At 36.7% G+C, this 24032-nt stretch overlaps 1 protein-coding gene across 1 annotated transcript in view; it reads left to right on the top strand.

The window, feature by feature from the left end:
• The first annotated feature begins 95 nt into the window (after window positions 1–95).
• LOC144005792 (polypeptide N-acetylgalactosaminyltransferase 10-like) overlaps window positions 96–24032 on the top strand; it is a 66869-nt gene continuing 42932 nt past the window's right edge. The window contains exons 1-6 of the transcript XR_013279655.1: window positions 96–214; window positions 847–983; window positions 1142–1234; window positions 8249–8455; window positions 9532–9646; window positions 21174–21418. The gene's annotated coding sequence lies outside the window, so the exon portion shown is untranslated. The remainder of the gene's footprint in view (window positions 215–846; window positions 984–1141; window positions 1235–8248; window positions 8456–9531; window positions 9647–21173; window positions 21419–24032) is intronic.

Genomic DNA, 24032 nt, shown 5'->3' with positions numbered 1-24032 from the left:
TGGTCAGAGAATAAACCCTGAAACAGTTTTCCCACAGGTGGTTCCACTCAACAGGTGCATCTATGAGCTCTTTTACCTGCTCGTTAAGTAGAAGCACCTGTTGGCTAAAGCCAATCTGTGGCAGGGTTTTTACTTTCTGGACCTGCCCAGCAGGTCTTCCCCAACCCTGTCGTTGATGTATTTTATCCATTGGTGCAGCATTTACAGTATAATGGTAAGTAATGTCACTATAAACACATGTGTCACTGCTGTAGTATTAAATAAAGTTTTCATGCGGACTTGGGTGAAGTGCTAATAAGCTAGCCGAGTTAGCCTGTTAAGGAAAATGGCGACATTAACGGTCTTAATTCATGACAGAGTGTGGCTAAAATTGGCAAGACAAAGAAAGAAAACAATGCCAAGTTCATTTGTTGTGTTAAAGGACTCGTACATGAAAAGTGACCGTTTTCCCCAACGTTTTCTCTAAATAAGGGCAGACAAGTGAGGGCAAAGCAGCATGGGAAATGTAGGCACTGACCCACTGAACCCACGTTCAACCTCCATTTGCTTGTGAAAGGAAACGCAAGATAGTTCTTTCAACCTTAAATCTATATTTTTTTCAAGTCTTTACTTTACTTGGATATTTTTATTCGTTTTTTTTTTTAATTTAATTTCACTGCAAAATACTTCCTTCCATCCTGAAGTTCAAAACCTACCCCGGGTGTTGTTGAGCATCAGGTGCGGAGAGCAGCACCCCACCCAAAAAAAAACCACAATAACCTTGGGCCTCCCTGTTGTTGACTTACTCCAAAAAATAAATAGATAAATAAATAAATAAATAAATAAAAATCCATCCTCCTTTCCCAGGCCTGTCGTCTCCGGAGGCGAGCTTATCTAAATAGAATTGATCGGCCCCAGAGATCATTCATCACGCCAGGCCCGGCAAGACAGAAGGGGAAGGCGAGATTTGAAGGATTTGAATTTTTCCAGCAGATGTCACGAAGGTGAGCTACGCGCATCGATTGGATTGGAAATTGCTTTGCGCGTGTACGTGTGCCTGTGCGCGTGGAGAGAAAGGAAACAATGGATGCAAATGAGCTACTCATTACTTGAAATGACATTTATATGAACTCGTGTTTGTTCTGTTCTGTTTGCCGTGTAGTCAACGCTAAAAGGAGAGAGAGAGAGCGAGCGAGAGCCAAAAGGACGACAGACGATGCGTTTGATGACATTTTCCTTCATTAGCTGAGCAGCTGTGAGTATAGTCAGTCACTTGTGTGTGTGTGTGTGTGTGTGTGTGTGTGTGTGTTTACTCTCCAAATTTGTTGGCTTGATCCCATATAAGGTCCTCTTTCCTTCAAGACACAAGGTCTTGTGCACTGTATGAGGAAAAACATGATTTTCTTTTCATTCCAGGTGTACAAAAGAATGGTAATTTGCCCCTGCAAACATCTTTTAAAAGTGCATGCACACAAAAACATGCCATTCACAAGGTTATGACGTTTCCCGAAAAGTATTATTTTGTGTGCACAAAAGCACAAGAGCAACAGAAGACCTGCATTGGGTTATTTGAGTCGCAGTTCCACTCCAGTCCTGTAGGTGGTAGTCATGTGCTTTACAAACTGGTTGACATCTCCCAAATACAGTGTGTTGAAGAAGACTTTCTTGGAAATAATAATTGCTAGGGATACATTGATGATAATAATAATAATAATAATAATAATAATAAACAACTATGTAATACAGTACAAGTACTTGTTTATCTCCAAACATTTTGAAATTCCACTTAACCTGATCAAATCAAAATAAAATATTACTATATCCCAAATATAACAATACTTTTTTGATGGATTTATTTAAATCAGGTTCACTCATTATTTTATTCATTGTACTAATTTTCCATTTCTGATGTTTTTCAAAATATTAGTAACTGTTTTTAAGCCAGATACAAAAGTGTGCGGTTGTTATACTACACATTCTTTCTCAAATCTTTATTATGCTATATATAACCTAATATGTCTCACATGTACAGAATATGAGATTGTCAAGCCATTCACAGCTTTGTGATTTATTTTGACTAAAACAAGTGTGTGATTGTTACGACAGTGATTTTATTTGCCTGTATCAGAGGGTGGTTGTGATGCCAGACATAGCTTCACAAGCTATGGTTTGAACTCCACGAATTGGTGATTGTGATTGTTATGCCGCACATAGCCTTGAGACTGATTGTTTTGAATTCACAATTGTGTTGTCACGTCAGCTTTGTGTGTAATTGTCTTTAACGTTATGATTGTGCGACCGTTATACTTAAGACGAAGAGAGATGATTTTAACTCCACAGGTGTGAGATTGTTATGCCATGCATATGTTTGAAATTGTTTTTTTATTTTGACCCCATGAGTCAGTTTGATTGTTATCCCACACATACAGTAGCTTTTTGAGTGATTTGTTTTGGCTCCACTGATGTGTGATTGTTATGCCACACATAGTTTTGAGACTGATCGTTTTGACTTTACAATTATGTCACGTCAAGTTTGTGAGTAATTGTCTTGACCTTACGATTGTGCGACCATTGTATTTAAGACTAAGAGAGATGATTTTGACTCCACTAGTTTGAGATTGTTATGCCATCGATATGTTTGAAATGTTTTTTTTTGTTTGTTTTTTGACCCCATGAGTCAGTGTGATTGTTATCCCACGCATACAGTAGCTTTTTTGAGTAATTTATTTTGGCTCCACTGGTTTGTGATTATGTCACACATAGCTTTGAGACTGATTGTTTTGACTTCATAATTGTATGTCACATCAGCTTTGTGAGGAATTGTCTTGACTTTTACAATTGTGCGACCGTTGTATTTAAGACTAAGATCCCAAACATAAGAGTAGCTTTTTTGAGTAATTAGTTTTGGCTCCACTGGTGTGTGATTGAATTGTTATGCCACACATAGCTTTGAAACTGATCATTTTGACTTCACAAACTTATGTCATCTATCATGTCAGCTTTGTGAGTAATTGTCTTGAATTTACGATTGTGTGGTCATTATTTAAGACTAAGAGAGATGATTTTGACTCCACAGGTGTGAGATTGTTATGACATGCATATGTTTGAAATGATTTATTTATTTTTTTGCCCCATGAGTCAGTGTGATTGTTATCCACACATAGTTAGTTTTTTGAGCGATTGTTTTGACTTCACAAGTGTATGCTTGTTAGGCCACACATTGCTTTAATAAACACGTGCGACTGCATCAGTGGCTACAGCCACCCACTCCCGCCGTAGATTTCTGCCAAATCCCCCCGTTGACATCCTGTCCTTATCGTCAAATTGACAACAGACCAGCCAATGAGATTCCGTCCCTTGGCGAGACCGTCAAATGAGATGCGTGGCTTTTTCTTGGCGGCCCGGTTAAAGATCGCCCGGTGGCAAAGACTCAGACGGAGTGAACAGACTGAATGGTAGAACGCATGATAAATATGCAGTAATGAAACTCATGAAATATTCATTGACCCGCTTCCTCCTCCTCCTCCCACTGTGTGTTTTCTAACACAGGTGAGAATAACACTTGGATGACGCCAATGTAATAAGTGTTACTATTCAAGCCTCCATGCAAATGGGGCTGGCAGATCCGCTTGTATTTACATAATTCACTGTCAGAGAGCCAGTCTCGGTATGTTCGCGTTTGCCAAGGCCCAGAATGAGCCGTAACATTCGGTCATATTTGGGTCACGGCAACTGGCCAGTAAACGAGTTCCAGTATGTGAACTGAAAGCGCATTTGATGAATTTATTTACCAAAGGGCTGACGGAATGATCAGACTGTAATTTCCCGACGAGGACATGTCTAAATGTAATATACAGGCCCTTCAAAAGTATTGGAACGGCAAGGTCAGTTGCTCTTCGGTTTTGTTGTATTCTGAAGACTTAAATGAGCAAAAGTATTGTGACGTTACCTTTTAGATGAATTGCTGAAAATAGTGCTGTCACTATCAAATATTTTTAGAATGCATTAATCTAACGATTATTCAATCGACTAATCAAATTGAAGTTTTGCATTAAATTGTATTACAAAATTGTATTACTGTTTATTAATCAGTGATTAGTGTTTATTTCGCACTTCATATTCGTTATAGTGATTAAAAAAGGCGGGGTTTGATGTACAGTGTTCCCTCGTTTATCGCGGGCGTTACGTTCCAAAAATTACCCGTGATAATGGAAAATCCGTATTAATTTCATTTTTTGTAATTTTCCCATGAATTATATACATTTTTTTTTTTTTTTTTCCTTTCGGTCGGTATGATTTTTAGTTTATTATAAATGCTTTTTTTTTTTTTTATTCATCACATATGGTCTTTTTTTTTTTATTTATATAATTTTTTTTAAAAAAAAGTATTAAAAGTATGTTTTTTTAATTTAGTTATTACACAGTAAAGTACTGTACTGTACTATTTTACATCGGTTCGGTCATTGTTTTCCAAAGTAAAAAAGAAATGTTTGTAAATGTCTTATTTTGATTAAACACAGAAGATAATCAGTCTTCTTTCATCAAGGACTACAGAAATTCCCGTTGATATGCTGTCACAGAGGATTTGGACAATTTTAAATAAAAAAAAAATTGCTCCAAACGTTTACTCGATTATTAAAATAGTGCCGATTAATTTGATCATCGATTAATTTTGATAGTGCTTGTTTTGTGAAAATTGCAGTTGCTGTCAATGGGGGAGGGAAAGCAAACCATTTTGAAGCTGAGACAGGAGGGAAAATCGAATCGAATAGAAATTCTTAACTCATTCACTGCCATTGACGGAAAAAGACGTCAAATGATGTATTTTTTTTGCTGGTCTGGCAATGAATGTGTTAATCTATCATTGTAAAGTGCAGATACAGCAAAATTGGGTGTCATGTAAACTCCACTAGTAGCACGAATCCAGTGTGCTATTATATAAAAATAAAAAAAATCAATTCAATGCTTTACAAGAAGCATCTGAATTTGCGGAAAACGCCACCCCCTCCAAATCCAAATGTACCGCGGCGAGGATGAAAGGACCGTCTCATCTGCCTCGCCGCCTTTTGTTGTGCTCGTTTGGAGCAGTCGCCGGCAAACGGCATCAATGCGCGTTTGCTCATTTGGCAGCAAACGCAACAGACTGACTGGGGAGCTTTTATAGATGGGCGAGATGGCAGGCGCGCAGGAGCAACAGCTTGCGCAAACACAATGGCGTGCGCATTTGCCCGATGGAAACCCGCGTTCAAATAACTGATGGAACTTATTGAACCCAAAAGCTATTTTCTTTATTAGCCACTCACTCCACGCGCGCTCTGATGAAGCTTCGATGCCATTAGCAGTTCAAGTGAGTTGCCAAATCTGCTGCAGGCAATCGTGCTAATTAAAATAATATTCTGAAAACTATTTAGAATGTTAGAAAAAGTATTAACTATTATAAATGTAGATAAAAAAAATACTAAACAAATAAATTTAAATTTACATAATTATTCATAGCTAATTAGCACAAATGTCTGTCATATTTAACTTACTTTCATGATAGAAAAAATAATGTGCTAAAAAAAAATATCAGTGTAAAAAAAAAACGTGTTTACATCATGGAACTGGAATCTTATTTGTAGAATTTGCAGTCAATTATTATGATAATTATAATTATAATAAATAAATATATAATAAATAAATAATAATAATAAATGAATATTATAAACAATAATAATAATAATAATAATAATAATAATAAGTATTCACTCTTTGAGTACTCGCCGATACAGAGTACAGAGAGAGAGAATTTAATTGAAGCCGAAATATCGTGAACTGCCACAGTATAGCGCCAACTACTGCCCACGAGGACTCGCGCGATGTGAGATTTTCTTTGCCTTAAATATTTTGGTGGCTGGTATCGACAGTCTACACGAGTACTTGATACCTAAAAATAAGGCAGGTATTGGCCCGATACCTCATATCAGTTAGACATTTAAAAGCAAAATTAATCTAAAATTACTAAAAGAACATTTCGTCATATTGATTTTAAAACTACTTTGAAAGACCTTCATCGTATGTGAAGTGTTTTAACCTGGGTTTTAAAACCATTTACACTTGCCAGGACTCAGTTGGACAGAAATATCCAGAGTAAGAGTTCATGAACAACTTTTGCTTCAGAAAAACAGCACAATGAACTTCACAGTGTTGCATCTTAGATGTGAAAATTAATGCGTAAATATAGCAATGGCATTCAGAACGTGGGTCCATAATAGTCGCTGTAATTGCACATTCTCCAACTGACGCTCTTTTTTTTTTTTTTTTTTTTTTTTTTTTTTTTTTTTTCGTAATGAAGGACTGAGCTAAAAAAAAAAAAAAAAAAAAGGCTGTACCTCTGTGAAAGAACTGTTATTGTTCGTCTGAGACTTAATCAAGAGCGCGTGGATCCGGCTTTGATCAGAATGTCTTTGTTTGATTTTTTTCTTTTCTTTTCTTTTAACGTCCACATCGGATGTTGGACAGCAAGGACAGAATCTTTTCATGTTCTTAAATTGCTTTTTTGGCAAAGCATCCACATGGTAAAATTCAAGCTGCTGTTTACTGTATATTTCTTAATAATTGTAATTTTATTTGTAATTTTTTTTTCTAGGGAGTGTTTTTGCCTTAACCGAATGCAGAAGCAAAACACAAAATATAATCAAATATATGTGTGGACTAGTGTTAATTTCATCAATGAAAACTAAACAACAATTTCGTCAACACACGTTTTTTTTTACCAGACTCAAACTAGACTAGACTTGGCTAAAACCTTCATCAATAAACAATAACTAAATGAGTGCACATTTTTGTCGACTAATGAAGACGAGATGAAAATGTACTTCACTTCATAAAAACTACACTAAAATCTATGGACATGTTAGTTCACGAACAAAAACGAGACGAAAATATGATTTTTAAAAAAAAATCTTGTCTCCGCTAATCTGTCACTGTGACACGTCCCCTTTTCAAATCTGCAGCAAGCGAATGCAACATGCACAAACACATGGGACAGACAGGAGGTGGATTCACAGTGAAAAGTTAACAAAACAACAACGACAAAAGTAAATGTCAGGGTTACCTGTTTGACATCTATTAAATACGACATAACAAGGAGAGAAGACAATTAGTTCAGGGCTCGCGAGGAGAGAGGAGAGGACCTTACTGACACAATTCACTCCTGCACTCTCTGAAGATTCCTCTCCTCACCCTCTCTATTTTTTTGGTTTTCCGCGCCCTTTCCACGCCCCTAGTTACATGAGTGTTCCAACACGAAAAATGCAAATGCAAGGCATAGTTGGAACACGGTGTACTTGTTTGTCTATGTGTTGTGCATGTGAGTGAAGATTGCTGAGTACGTGTGGCCAAGTTTGCAATCATTTCTTAACAGAAAACAGGCGACCTCAGCAGACTGGCTCGAACCATTCTGCTGCGTTACATGTTGTGGTTCTTCAGCTTTTTGAGTCATCTTCAAATAGCCAGGCTATGTGAATGTGAGCGGGAACAGAGACAAGCAGTCTTCATTGCAAGCAGAAGCAGTTCTTCATTGCAGCAAATGTGTGATAACTTATTTACAATTATTCCTAACATAAATTATAGTTATAATGTTACATTAATCCAGCGACTATAACGTGCATGGAGCCATAGTAGCCACTTGTTGATATATTGTAATTGTATGTGAAGTTGTTTTTCATAAAAAAAATAAAAAAAAGATGAGAAAATTTGATGTGAAATAGTTTGAGATCCGAAATGTTCAACATAATCTGCTGACAAAAATAATACAGGGGTTAACACTGGTGTAGAGTGACTCTATATGAGTTTTACTTTTCAGATTAACCAGCGTACAGCACTGAAAGAAATTACCATCAAAATGCAATTGGTTAATATTGATATTGATATTTTATATGTCCCCATGAAGGATGTGTAAAAACGCAAATGGCCCCTGTTGGATTGTGTTACGTTTAGCTGCTTTCGCAATTTTGTGTTGTTTGTGTGGGCGTAATACAAAAAATAAATACATTAACAATGAGCAGCAATCACACGCATCGCTTCACACATTCTCTCTCAATTACAAAAACATAAACATTTTTTTCTCCTCATCAGCAGCGAAAGAAAACAACATTAGTGTGCGAGAGCAAAAGAAGAAGTGAGGCGAGTCGAGGCTATGCGGCGGAAAGACTCCGGAGATCGACGACGACATCGTTTCAGGTTTCGTTTTTTTTTCCCAACAGCTCACTGTTTGTTCCTCTTCCAGGTGCTCGCCAGACACATGCCGAGAGATGCCGGCGGCCATGATTTGAACATTAATCACATGAGCGACGCGGCACGCCGGGCGCGGCGTCGCAGCAGGCCTCGCTTGCTTCCGGATGGCAGTTGCGGCGGCGGGGATGCTTTTCATGTCACAGTGCCCGGGAAAAAAAAAAAGTGAGGCGCTAATTCCTTGGCTTCAAACGCAAGGGAGGTACGTATTTTCTGAGGAACTTGACAGCGATGCAAACTTTTTGTAGCAGCTTTCGTCACTTTGACTTTGACGCAAAACGGAGCAAAAACGGGGTATTGATGCTAGTTTGACGGCCAACATCAACAGCATGCATCTGGTACACAATCACAAACTCATGTTACATAACGACTTAGTCAACATAAACAAACCAATTTTACAGTTTTGTTCATCACTAATGTTGCTAGCATACCAGCCTAGAAGATAAAAAAAAATAAAAATAAATTATCGATCCCAACAAAATTATGTAATTTTTCCCACGGAAATGCCATATTTTTCCAAAAATAAAAAATAAAAAAATAAAAAAAAGTTTTCGACTAGAATTCTGCTAAATTATTGAACAGAATGTTTTATTTATTTATTTTTTATCGCTAAGTGATTTTGTAAAGTGTAAGGTTAAATTTTGCAGTCATTTCAATAATACAGTAGTCAAAAAAGGCATGATTTCAACTAACGAAAGGGCACTTTTGAACAAAAGTACTACTTTCTGAATTACTTTGTATATTGTTGCTGTCCTGTGAAAATCACTTAAGTCCATATATAAATAATGGGTGTGCGATTTGGCAATATATCATATTACAGCGCACAATTCTCGTATCGATTCAATATGCTGCCGAATCGATGCTGAAACATCAATTTTTGATGGAAATATGAAACAAAATGTCTTATTTAGGGTTAGGGAAGAATGTTACATTAATGCAGTGCTCCTCAATTATTTTCTGTCATGTCCCCCCCGAGTAAGAAGAAAACCCCCTGCGACTTTTTTTTTTTTTTTGCTGTGTGCAAAACCCTTCAAAAAAATCACAATAATCAATTTACATATTCGTAATGGGATTAATCGTAATCGTATTGTGACCATTACTTTGCTTATTCAAAAATACACTTCTAAATTATTGTTTGCTTAAGACAGAATTTATTTTACCAGCGTATTTCAAACTACACTCTTGTATTTTGTCATAATATAAGATGCAATCACCCACAAACACATCATCTGTAGGTGTGTTTGATGTGCTCTCTGTGATTTTTCTTTTTTTCTGCAGTTTTTGCCATCGGGTGTGGGCGGGAAGCCATCATGCAGAACAGCTGCTCGATCGAATTATCACCTGCCTAATCGGGCCTGCCTGCTGCTTTGTAGTTGCCGCAGCTACCTCGAAGGTAAACAATTCCCTGGAAAACAAACTTGCATGCCAACAGGAGTTTTACTTTTAAGTCCTTGGAATCAATTTTTACCATCAAAGCAGTCGCGTTGGCAGGCGAACGCATTGTTGGAGTGTCCTTCAAGGAATTCATTTACGACCACAGCTAGAATCCATTTTGATGAAATGTCAAGCAGCCCTTTTTTCCCAATGACGCATCAATCCAAAGAAAAAAGCAAAATGCCAAACTCAAAACAGTTTGTCTCTTATAGTCTCTTATTCTGTCCAAATGGGCTAAAAAAAAATAAACCTCAGAATGTCAACAGTGTAGATAGATCGAAATAGAAAAACAGTGTCTTTATTTTATACACTTTTTTTTGTTTTTGTTTTTTTTTACTGTATATTTCTGTATATGTTGTGTGGACTTAAAACAGAGCCCGGTGGTACTCCAGTGTAGGAAAAACAATGGCTCATATCTCGAAAAACGTGAAAAAAAAATAAAGGCGCTGCTATATATTATATATAACATTGTTTTAAATATTTAACCACAACACATTGGCACACCTCCTCTGTCACAACAATTATGGCAAAAAAAAAAAAAACATTCAGCAACACAGCCAAATAACATTATTATTCGTACCCAACATTGCCTTATCCCATTCATTTGTATGATTTGTGCTCCACACAATAACAATAGCAACAAGGACACCAAAAGAAAAGCTTGATTATTGGTGTTCTTATAAAAGATATTTAATAACACTTTCAAGGCTGGCAAGTGGTCAGCTGGTTATGAAAAGCTACCATTGTGAGTCTTTTTTTTAATTTAGGATAATAATGGTCTGAATGCATTTTGGAGTCTGCGTTTCAGCATTAAGTGCCGTGTTCGCGCTACTTCATGGACTCGCAGCTGGATCAAAAAAAAAAAAAAAAAAAAAAAAAAAAAAAAAATTTGGTGAAGACGCAAGTTGCAATATGATGAAAATACATTTTTAATTTTGCAACAAACATACTAAGAATGAAGACATTTTATGAAAAAAAGTCAACACATCATTTAAAAAAAATCCCCAAATGAATGTGATTTTATTCATGTATATTTATATGCATGAATATAATTATTTTATTTATTTTCCTTTTCAGTATGACTAATTATGAATTCAAAATACTATACAAATATTGATGGAATACTATAGCAGGAATTTGATACAAGTAGTAAAATGTAAAAAAAGAAGAAAAAAAAAGAAATAAATAATGCAACTATACAAGTCAAAAATTGAAAAATAGTGTTATTAGGAGAACTGTCATTTCCCCTCCAAAAATATGATTTGAACTTTATGCTTGCAAATTTCGAAGTATTTAATAGAGTTTCCTTTACAGTGTAGCGATCATAACTATTATATACAGTGTATTGGTTGGATATTAAAATTAATATTGAATTAAAGCAAAGGAGACAGTTGTAGTAATACAAAAACAAGCTGTAATTTTTTGAAAAAAATATTGATATTATGAGAATGTAAATGTCATTTTTCAAATAGCAATTTTATGACTTTGAAAAACGAGCAAAAATAATTCTGGCAACTTTTTTCTTGTATTTTAATCATTTTTCAGTGTGACCATAATCACTATGAGAATGATGTTGAAAACATGATTTTATGATTTTATTTTTTGTAATATCACAAGAATAAATAAAAATCATAATATGAAGTGAAAAGTCCCAGTTTCTTTTCTCATCAAAATATTGGAGTTATTTGATTAATCCTTGTCTCAATTCGAGGTCAAAAAGGTCTTATTATAAGACAATAATAGTCACAATTTTAATGACTTTATGAAGCAGGATGTGGCCAAGTGCATTTGCTCACCAATTTTGCTTATTCCTGCCCCCCCAAAAAAATGTCTTGTTTTCTTTGTATCTCATTCTGGTAAAAGAGCATGATTTTGAATTTTAAAACGTGTGTAACAAACAAAAACTTAATAACTCGGCTCAAATATGTGTCCTGTAACTTTATTACTCATGCGTGGCAGGGGAATTGGTTGATATTAAATTGAACCCTCCTTCTTTGATTTGGTAGAATCAATAACCTGCAAGACAGAAAGCTAATTCCGCCGCTTTTTCATCAAAATTATCGACTGCGCTCGCCATCTGCCTTTTATTAGACTCTGCGGCGCTCTCCCGACTGCTGATATGCAAATGTGAGAAGAAAGCAGTCATGTGACCTGTGGTAAAATGGGAAATGGAAATTTACCAGAGCGTGCTGCTACATGGGATCAGATAATAACGTCGTGATGAAGCAGCATGTGGCTCATTGGCCAACGTTTTGTTTTTGTGCGCTATGTTCCTAGTAAGATAAGACATCATTTATTGATCCACAGAGATGAAATTAAAGCAGTTAAAATAATTTGAATAATTTTAGCTTCTTTCAGCATCTACTGAAATTCAAACTGAATTTGCTTCTCACACCCACTGGTGGCTGAATCAGTGGAGGCTGGTGTCTGTGGATCTCACTCTGCTTCATTTATCCTTCTTTCCTTCCTTTCTTTAGTTTTTCCTCTGCTCTCCTGAGGTCTCTAATCTGTTGGAATTTCGAAGTATCTGGGGTTGGTCAAATATTATGGTTGTGTAAACCTGTGGTTGGTAGGTGGTGTCTGGTTGGTGCTGGATTTCACTTTCTTTCATCATTCTTTCCTTTGATTCTTCCTCTGGTCTCCTGACAATTTCACGACTTTGGCGGGACGCAGAAGTATCTGGTTAAAGTGACGGGTATGGGAATTTTTTTAAATAGGTTTCAGGTGAATTAAAGAGCACAAACCTGCACGTACGCTGCACACACAAAAAAGAAAAAAGTTGTACTCTTTATAGTTTAAAAAAGAGAACAAAGTTATCATTCTAGAAGAAAAAAAAAGTCAGAATATAGGAAAAAAAATGTACAATTTTACAAAGAAAATATTGCAACACAAAAAGTAATATTCTAAATAATAAATTGTAATTTCACGTAATAGCAAATATTTTTTTATAGCAAAAAAGACGGAATGTTATTAAAATAGTTGTAACTTCACAAGAAAAAAAATGTATACCGGTTATGTGACAAGAATAGTGTTTCAATCTTTCAAGAAAAAAAAGTGGTAGTATTCGAAAAATAAAGTTAATATTTAATGGAAAAAATACCCAATGTTTTGAGAATAAACTTCTTATTTTAGAAGAAAAAAATACCATTCATTTTACAAAAAGGTAAATATAAGATAGTTGTTCACAAGAAAAAAGTCGCAATTTAACAAAATTGTAAAAGTACAATATTGCAAAAATAAAAGCATCAAAACATTGCAGCAATAAAGATGTAATTTTACGAGAAATCCACCTCCCCACCCACTGTTCTGTGAATAAATGTATCGTTTTATAAGAAGTCATAATATTCCGAGAATAAGCATTTCATTTCATCATTTCACAAGGAAAAATGTCATATTTAGAGAATGTAGCTTTTTAACAAACAAGAAAATATTGAATATTATGATAACGAATTTGTAATTTTATGAGAAAAATGTTACAACAGTCCAATAACAAAAGTTTTAAATAAGGACACAATATTGGAACTTTATGCAACTCTTTCACATGCAACTTTTTTTTACTTCAATTTCCTTCCCCCGTCACGCACACTTTCTGTCCGTGTGTCCCGATGTCTGTCTCCCGACTAAAAGTAACATCATCATCATCATCATCATCATCATCATCATATTCTCAACCCTTCTCCCAATCTGTTACGATAGAGGCTTCTGTCGCCGTATTCAAACAAACGCAGCTGAAGATAAAAAGGGAAAAGGGACCAATTAGCATCTCTGCGCCAGACTCAAACCACTGGAGAGTCCCCAGTCATCTCTCTGTTTTCATTATACACATGGAGAGAGAAAAAAAAAAAGTCACTTAACTAAATTCAAGGAAAAAGCACACTTGGAAAAGTTCTCCAAGAAAATACCCAAACTTTCCTCTTTTGGTAATTTTACCCTTAATTTATTCACTGCCAGGCTTGCCAGGCCAGTACTCTCAAATTATATGTACGGTAGTGCACCACTTGAATTTGTTTGGGGGAAAAAAAAATTGCCCCTGGAGTCAGTTTCACTTAGCATTGTGAAATTTGGATGATATATCTTTCACCGGTCGAGCCACAAAAAAAAATCTCAAAACCTATTCCTGAAACAACACTGGAAGTCTGCCATTTTGGTTTGAAGTGACCATTTTTGGATCTTTTTAAGCCATTTCCAGGTCAGTCATTTCCCCTGAATTTTGTTTTGAGAATTGAGCCCGTGAGGCCGATTTCATACAGGTAGTAGGGATGTAATGATATCCAAATGTCATGATACGATATTATCACGATATGACGTTCACGATACGATAATTATCACGATATTGTGGGGAGGTTGGCGATATTTAAAAAAGGTCACAATATTGTAAAAAAAAAAAAATGAGCTCATACTAAAAAAAAATGCACAATATTGTGCTTTTGTACACAACATCAATGTTATGTTTTATTATGTTATTATTATCATGTTATGTTGTTAATGCACGCACACATTGAGTTCCTCCACATATTGACTTGCTTCACAGCCATATTACGTTCCCATTCATCTGACAATTAGTATAGGTTTTAAACATCGATGGGCCAAAACATCCATCCATCCATTTTCTTAACCGCTTATTCCTTACAAGGGTCGCGGGGGGTGCTGGAGCCAATCTCAGCTGGCTCTGGGCAGTAGGCGGGGTACACCCTGAATTGGTTACCAGCCAATTGCAGGGCATCAAATCATAATATGGAATGAATTTTAGAATAATATTTTCACCAATAATTATAGAATAAAAGTCAAAATAATTAAAATAACTAATGAAAATTACATTGCACAAAAAAGAAATAGCCAACAGAGGGTACTACAACTACACAAAAGGAAATCAACCTGACTTTTTTTTTATTTTTTATTTTTTACAGATGTGTTGCATTTTTAAATATCGTGAGAATGACAATGACGATATTGTGGCAGTTTTAATATCACGATATCACACTTATCGTTACATCCTTAACAGGTAGGGATATAAATCATGATTAAACTAGGGATGCACGATAATATTGGCAGCCGATAATTATCTGCAATTATCGACCAATTTGACATCATACAGATAAACCATTTAATAAAGAAATCAACTTTTTTTTTTTTTTTAAGAGCTTAGTATTGTTCATTCAGCAGTCTTACCAATTCACCATGTCATCATCATTGCTCTCTTTTATTTGTGCGTGTTTTGTGCTCATAATTTCACCTGAAACCTTATAAAAATCCCATCCCCTTCACCTTAACCAGATACTTCAAAGTCTCGCCAGAGGTTAAGAAGCTCAGGAGACCAGAGGAAAGATCAAAGAAAAAAAAAAAGAAAAAAAAAAAGATGAAGCATGTGGTTGTTCACAGATGCATCATGGCGACTGCGTATGGGATTTATTTCTTATTGTCACAAAACAGTTATTGGGTAATCTAATCGGTTATCGACATCGGCACTTTCTACATTTTCGGTTTATCGGTATCGGTTGAAAATAGCATAATCGCGCATCCCTAATTTAAACCGACACAAAAAAAAGCCATTCTTGAAAAGATACAGGAAGTCTGCCATTTTGTTTGAATCTGCCATTTTAGGCTGAATTTCCCAGTGTTTTGAAACACAGACTTTTGTATGTATTCACTTGCTATTAGTTATACACCACTGCTTTACAGTATACACCTAATCGAGTACAAAAGGCAGTTCAGTACACACATACGCATTCAACGCGGCGTGTCATGCGGAACTGGAAGTGCGAGTGAATAATCGGGTGCGAGCTAATCAAAACCAAATTCACTTGAATAATTTAGCCGCTTGGCAGTGAAAGGCAAGCGTGACGTACGCAGGTGCACAAACACAATTATCAGTCAGAGCAAACCTGTTGAACTCTGCCGCTTGAATGCAGAAAAATTTAAAAAAAAGGTGGCGCTGATAGCAATTCATTCTTCTCGGATATAAATGATAATAAAAAAAAAACGACATTAGAGCTAAAAATGGGAATGTGATTGACGCACTAGCTAGCATGCGTCACGACGCGCCATGAGCTCACAAACGTGATTGTAACGCGATGAAAAATGCAGCAGCTGAGCAGCCCGCTTCCTTTCTGGAAGTTTCCATCGTCTTTCTGTACTTTCGAACCCTTCTTGCATTTCCTGCCGCGTCGAGACTTTTTATTCATCTGTTTCCTTTTGCTTTTTCTTCATCAAATATTCCGAAGGTACAAAGCCGCCCAGCTGGGTGCTGGAGTGCGATGAAGTCATATTGTTAGATTGTAGCGGGGAAATATCAGAGGAAGCTCGCTAACTAGGTTAGGGTTTCAGTTATGCCTTGAATTATTATATTAGGGTTTGAAGCAAAGGTTAGAGTTTGAAATGAGGGTGTCAAGTATGGGTCAGCATTTCAAACGAGGGTTAGTTTATTAATAGAACACAGGGATGTCGAGCAATTGTCATTACAGTCTTTTATTTCTTCTAATGGTCATTTATTTCAGCGAGGCATTTATTATTTTTTTTCTTCAGTATGTTCAGTTTGGCCTCGCAGCTGAAACAGTAATTAAATAAATTCAAAAAATATAAATATTGGCCAAGCTGCGAGCCAACATCAAGATTTGGATTGGCTGTGACGGACATTATTCCTCTTTTATTGTTTATTTCTTTCCAGCGAAGTGTGTGCCAGCAAGCATTACTTTAATTGGGCCGTCACGGCCAGAGGTGCGTGCGTGCGTGGGTGTGCGCGTCATAATGGAAAGGGCGTATCATTCATGCGTGTAAGCGGACGCTGTTGTTTGCTGCCATGTAAAAGGCTTTATTGATGAGATTTGTATGACACTTTGGTTGTCATCATACGACCATGATGCCAAAACATGAAGTATGGAAGCCCCATCTGACATTCTTCTCTTTGCAAATTAGAACCCACAATATCGTTTGAATAATGATGGTGTTAAATGTTTTTGTTTGCTTTAAGTGAGGTTGGCGCTCATTAGTGGTGAGGCTTAAAGGAATTTACACTAATATTGTGAAATAATCAGGATACTTATTCAAGGTTTCCCCACAGGAAAATTTGCTAAGGCCGGTCGATGGTCAGGGACGGACTAGAAACAAAATTCGACCCGTGATCATTATTCATCAACTGATATGAAAATAATAATGTATTAATTTTCAGGCTCTGAGGCGCTTGAAGTTGTAAATTTGTATCGGAATGCATGTTCACATTCTTCTTGAAAAATATATAATTTCCCCCAATAATATTAATAAATCATCAGCATTATTATTGTTGCAGGGGAGGCATCAATTTGTCCAAATATAGAGATAGACCAATTGTTGTTATTATTATTATTTGGTATTTTGACAAATATCGGCATCGTTTTTTTTATTAATCTAAAGTCCGATAAAGCTGGTATGTATCTTACTGAATGGTGAATGCTTGCAAACATAGCAAATTTTGGGTTTTCATCAGGATTTGTAGGATGTTCAGTAGTTCACAGGCAGTTTTCTTTTTTTTTTTTACATTTATAACATATTCAGACTATTTTTCACTGTATGCAAAGATCTTTTGAAACCTTTTACCAACCCTGACGAAAAAAAAACAAATTAGCTACATTCATATGGATTTATTTAAATTTCCACTTTATAAAAGATGATGCTGATACTGAGAACGACCTACAGGTTTTTTTTAAATTAAAATATAAATAAAATTAAGAAATTGTGTTGAAAGTTTGTTAAACTTTATTTATTGTTTATCACATGATGATGACCATGCAAGCTCCCTACAATTTTTGTTCTAATTTTTAAATAAATCTGTCAATTCTATATATGTTTAAAATTAAAAGAAAAAGAATATATTTTTTAAATTTTGACACTAATATTTTCTCGTTTACTGCAAAAATATCGGTTATCGGGCCTCCTTGACTACTAATAATCGGTATATTTTCACCAATAATTATAGAATAAAAGTCATAATAATTAAAATACCATTTTGAAATAATTATCATAATAAAATAAATTCTCTAACACAAAGAGTGCCTAGGGGCATTTACTTTAGACAGGTGTAGCATTTATTTAAATAATAATAATAATAAGTCTACTTAATTATATTCAAGCATAATATGCATTATTCTTCATGATGGCCTCCCTTGTTCGCTAGCTGGTAATTTGTTGTTTGGCGCGAGATTCACTTCCTATCGTTAAATGAGACATGGCATTCAGTGATTCGAGTTGCTGACACGCCCAAAGAATGATTCGGGGCGTGACGTTTCATTTTTCTGTTATGCAAGCGTCAAGCTGATTCCACTTTCATTTCTATTATGCTTTATGGCGCGTTATTACAGAGCTTCCATTTTACAGTCTCTTTGAAAATGACGGAATAGCCTCGCGGACGATGTGTACAACGATACGTCTACGTTGAGTTGATGTACGTCGAATACGAGATGACCTCGGCCCTGAAAGCGGCGCTCGAGTGAATGCGCATTTCACGCCGTGCCACACGCGCATTACAAAAGACGTTCCGTGGACACTTTCCTCCCTCTTGTCGGCGCCACGGTCTATTTATTGGGTAAATAACGGCGTGATGTCGACATGCAGGCTTTTAAAAATAATCACCGGGATTAGAGTTGGACCCCGAGATGTCGAGCTTGCTGTTTTCCGCCTCTGCGGGCAGGACCTTTCCAATATTTCCTTATGTGGAAATTGAAGCATTAAAATGCGCGCACATCAATATGCTAATATGCAGGGAAAACAGGCTTGGCGGTTGAGATCAAAAGAGGAGATAAATAATCTTTCAGATTTGCTGTCGTTTTGTTTTTTTTCTTTATATCAAAGCAGAACATTAAATTTTGTGTTTAATCTTCAGTAATGCTTGCTGACATGTTTGGTTTGTTTATCCTGCGATTGTCGGGGGTCAACAAGGGGTTACGTCATCTCAAGACGTCTGCTAACTAGAGTGTATGTTGGTTAGTTACCATGTAAACCGTCAAGATTGCCGCCACGGTATACCGGAAGAATACGTGCTGACTATCGAGTACACGGTTAGTTGATTAACAACATGTCAGTATCTTCCCACGATGGTTTCCATGACGATTGGACGATTGCATGAACTGTGACTGAAAACCTGGTGAACAACCGTCAAGATTTATCCAAAAAAGAAACACAAACTGCTGTGTAAGGGAAGAATACATGCCAACTGCTGAGCTGACAATCAATTAATTGACGACATCCACACCAATTTCTTAGTATCTGCCTACGATTGCGCCAACGTTGACTGAAAAGCCGGCAAATTCTGCTGCGCGGTGAAAATAAACGAACCGCGCCGAGACGATGAGGGTCTAATATGGCAGTGGGAGGTAACCATGGCAACAAGAGTCAACATGTTTCCCGCCCCATCACCAGGACAGTAAATGACCCATCCGCAGCACTTTATATCTCTTGGGAAAACGCAGGATAAATTGCGCGGCACCAACAGCTGCTGAGGCTTGCGACATTATTTAAAAAAAAAAAAAAAACATGGACATCTTATAATAGTAATAGTACGACTATATTTTTATAACTGTATTTCCATACATTTTTTTTTAACTCTTCAACTTTGACTTTCATTCATGTAAGATTACAAGGTTTTGATTCTCCTAATATTCCAATATCATGTTTGTAAAATGCAGTTTCTTATTCTTTTACACCCTAAAAAAAAACTACAAATATTTTAAGAAATATTTTAAAATATTGAAAAAAATCTGCAAATATGCAAACCTGCGGGTGCTGAACCCTGAGTATGCATGGGTTGACTGTATAATTACCGTAGCATCTATGCTAACTTACGTTAGCCTGTCTATGGTGTTTTGCATTACATCTTAGCATTAAGATAGTGGACTTTTATTAAATGAAACATTTTGATTGGCAGAATTTTTCACGATATCGCTAAAATCTACTACAATATATATATATATATATATATATATATTTTTTTTTTTATTTTATTTTTTTTTTTTACAACTTTATTTTAGTAACATTGGAACTTTTGTCCCTTGTCATGACTTAAGCTAATTTTCACATTTGTTAACTTTAAGTTAGTGGACTTTCATTATATAAAATTATTTTCTTTAAATTATGTTTTCAAGTAAGGGTGAAGCCAGGGCTGGACTGGCCTTCTGGCACACAGGGCAGATGCCCGGTGGGCCAATGTCTTTTGGAACCAATACGGTGCTATCTAACTCATTGACTGACAGCCATTTTCACTGAAGCAACCCCCTTCGCTCCCTCCCTGGGTGTTTTACTGGATTTTGACTGATTTTTGCATGGCCCACAGAATATTGTGTTCTATTGCTATAAGAACATGCAACCTACCAAAAGAAAGAGTAGTCTCTTCTCTCATCAGGAAAAAAGTACATTTCTATCTGTTTCCATTTATCAGCAATTAGCATTAAAATAAAGCTAAGCTTCATAATTATTTAAAAATCTGTTGAAAAGGGTGAGGAAAAAAGCCTTTTGCAACATGGCCCTGGTGGATCTCTTATACTCTGCTGCCACCTGCTGGCCGTTTTTGTAATAACTACCATTGCTTCAAGCATTCTATTCAGTTCTATTCATATATATAAAAAAACATTAAAAATTGTACATATAACTTTTGGGATCATGGTCATATTTAAAATATAACGTATTTATACATTTTTTGGGATCAAATGAGTTAATTAGTATGTTCCTCTATTTTACCCTAAAAGAGGGAGAACCAAGTCAAAATGCCAAAATGTCTTTTGGTGCTCATCCAGACCTGGATTAAGGTTAGGTTTTCAAGCCTGGTTCGTTTAAACTAATTTCAAGGTTTGAAATTAGGGTTTCAAATGAATGTTTCAAGACAAGGTTGAGATTTCAAGACTGGGTCAATGTTCCAAACTACGGCTACTCGGCTAGGGTATTAAATTAGGATATTTTATGATTGTCTAAGCTTTTCAAAGTAGGATTTGAAGCCTATGTTAAGTTTTTAAACTAGGGTCCGGGTTTCAAATGAGAGTTTCAAGGGAGTTAGTATTTTGAACCTGAGTGTTAGGGTGTTGAAATAGGATTTCAAATCCTCAGTTCGAGTTGCAAATTAGCATTTCAAGTGTTCAGAAATCAACAGGGCTTCATTGTACTCCGAGAAACTGGTTTGTAGACAACATTTAAAAAAAGCACTGCATCACTCCCTTTTTACTCGACGAACATAATGAATGAGGTGGTGTTGCTTTGACGGTTGCACATGTTGCCGTTTTCAAGGCATCAAATAAACATGGATGTGCGAGAGCGCGCCCCGTTGTTATTCCCAGCGCTCCTATCAATGCATTATTAAGACGAGCACCATTTGTTGTTTGTGGTTGTTTGCCGTGATGGTGATGCAGCGCTGCAGCCGTCTGGAGTTTTCACCTCGCTTCCACTTGCACTTGTTTCTCGACTCTCGCTCTTCCCGTAGCCCCTCTGGCTTCCAATTATCACTCATTTAATTCTCTAATCTCTCCATCCAGGCGCAGCCTTGGTCCGTCTCCACGTGGCTCGGGTCTAGTGGGGGGCGGCGGGGAGCAGCTGGTCCTTTTTGCCACGCGCTGGCCAGGTTGGAAACACGCACATGCAATGGAGGACAGTACAGCGCATACCTGGCAAGCGGTCAAGGGGCCGACATAATGAATGCCGCCGAAGCGAAAGAACACAGAGGTCTAATCCGTCTTGGGCTGCCTTCAAAATGACCTGTTGGCACACGTTTGGACAGCAGGTACTTGTATTCATGCGCGCGATCCCCGTGGCGATCAGGAACACTATGAATGCAATAGAAGAGGAACATTTTTCATTCTCAGGTTTGGGGATGGAACAGTTTCATCATGATGAGAATCTAATGTATGAAAAAAAATAACGAAGAATGTTTATGAACTCATTCACTCCCAGCTATTCTCACTGAAGCAACTTCCTTTACTGAATTTTGACTTATTTTGCAAGGCCCACAGAATATTGCTGTATTGCTATAAAAACATGGAAGATTAGTCTCTTTTTTTTTTTTTTTTTTTTTTTTAATCAGGAAAAAAAAGTATATGTCTATCTGTTTCCGTTTTGCAGCAATTAGCATTAGAATATAGCTAGGTTTCATCATTATTCACAAATCTGCTTAAAATTGTGGGAAAATCAGCTCGTTTTCATCATGGCCCTGGTTGATCTCTTATACTCTGCTACCACCTGCTGGCCGTTTTTTGTAATTACTATAATTATTATTTATTTTTTTGTTACTACCATTGCTTCACCCGTTCTCTGCAGTTCAGAGGCTGCATCAAAGCTTTCTCTATGCTCTAGCGTTAAAAAAAACAAACCAAAAAAACGTATAAATACGTCTTTGGGACACTTAAAACATTTAAAATAGAACATATTTATATGTTTTGGGGAGCAAATGAATTCATATCTTGTCCTTCAAAATGTCTTGAGTTTGTGGGCATTTATTTTTGTCTTGTGTAAGATTGGGCCTAATCGGGTTGAGATCCGGTGACCAACTTGGCAGTTGAAGAATGTTCAGTTTGTTTGCCTTGAAAAAGTCTTGGCTATGTGCATCCTGCTGCCTTCATGTTTGGCCTACTATATTGGGTTTAATTCAGGTGACCAAACTGGCCACAAAAACGCATTCAATCGGTTTGATTTAAAAAAAAAAAAAAAAAAGTGCCTGTGGGTCTTTCTGCCTTCACTTTTGTCCTTAGTAATTGAAAAAGCATGTTTGATTGGGTTGAGGTCAGGTAAATGTCTTGGCCATCTGTTTGTTTTCAGAAAGTGTTGTGTTTCTGGGTCGTACTGTCTTTACTTTTGTCTTAAGCAAAATACTTGAATTGGTTTAGATTAGGTGAGCGGCTTGGCCAATAAAGAATATTCCATTAATTTGCCCTCAGAAAGTCTTGAGTTGGCGGGTCTGAATGCCTTCACTTTTGGCTTAAAAAATAATAATTCAAGAAAATGCTCGTTTGGCTATTGTAGAATATTCCATAATGCCTTCAGAAAGTCTTGAGTTTGTGGGTCCCACTGCCTTTTTGTTAAGTTAGGTAACGTGCATGCTCTATTTAGGTGACTGTCTGACTTGATAAAGCATATTCAGTTGATTTGTTTTCAAAATATGTACAGTTTGTGGTTCTTACTTCCTTTACTCTTGTCCTCACTAAATGAAAATCATTCTCTATTGGGTTGAGGTCGGATGAACGACTTAGCCATTGAAAATTATACTACGTTTTGCCTTGAAAATGTTTTATACGGGCCAGGACTTGCTTTCGAGTGAAAAGCATGCTTGGGTTGCGATGAAATGACCATCATCGAATCTTTCATTTCTTGGCCCTGAACAGTTTCATCACGACTCTGAAAGGCAACAAGAGAAAATCATTCTTCAGTATCTCTTCACGACGTAGCGAGAGCACTTGAAAGAAAAATGGCTTTTGAATCAATGCATCTTTATTGAAGCTATTGTTTTTAGCCGGTTAAAGTTATTCACAGACTGACAAATCGGGTCCTGACATATCTTAATGCAAACGACGTTTCAAATCAATTTACACCTGCTTTTTAATGTGTGTGTTTTTTTTACGCAAGTACTTTATATAATGGAGCACAATTCCCTCCCCGTGAAAGCATTATTTTTCCTCGAGTGCCATGATTTAGTGCGTCTTCCACCTCAGCCTTCACGTCACTTTGACTGAAGCTTTTCTGCATGGAAGCCCATTAGGCGGAGATATGAGGCACTCAGGCGCGGGACGATCTGGTCCAAATGAATTCATGAATGAGGGATTTTTTTTTTTTTTTTTCCTATACACACACTTCATCTTCCTCCTTATGCATTAATTTCCCCAGCGGTTTTCTTTTCTTGGCCACGAAAGCCCAGCAAAGCGATCGTTTCCATATTGATCGCCTGAGGAGGATCCCCTCCGTCTCGCCGGCTTTCATGCAAAAGCGGTAGGGGGTCTCAGTGAATAGACCAAAATGACGGTTGTATGCATTTCGTTTTCAGGGATGATATGCTCACAGAGAAGAGATTTGGTCCCTCAATGCCTCCCGCATCGATATTTACCCCTGAGAGACGAGAGTCACAGTGTGTTCTCGTGTACATACACTTGTCTGTTGACATTTTGAGACTTTGATTCGAATAGCTTTGAAAAAAATATATATACATTTTTGCACCTCAGGAAGTGGAAGAAATTTAATATTCCTCAGATTGTCCTATAGATTGTAAATCAAGTCTTCAAATCGTGGACCGTATCCGGGTCCAGACCAAGTCAAGGTCTAGTGAGGACCGACGGTCAATTGCTTTCAAATAGAGATTTCACATTGGCCGCTGTCTCAGGATTATAGCCGCTTACTCCTAACAGGGGTCG

Source organism: Festucalex cinctus, chromosome 18 (assembly GCF_051991245.1).
Source record: "Festucalex cinctus isolate MCC-2025b chromosome 18, RoL_Fcin_1.0, whole genome shotgun sequence".
Lineage (NCBI taxonomy): Eukaryota > Metazoa > Chordata > Actinopteri > Syngnathiformes > Syngnathidae > Festucalex > Festucalex cinctus.
The sequence above is the reverse complement of the archived record's forward strand: the minus strand, read 5'-3'. Positions and strand labels throughout refer to the sequence as shown.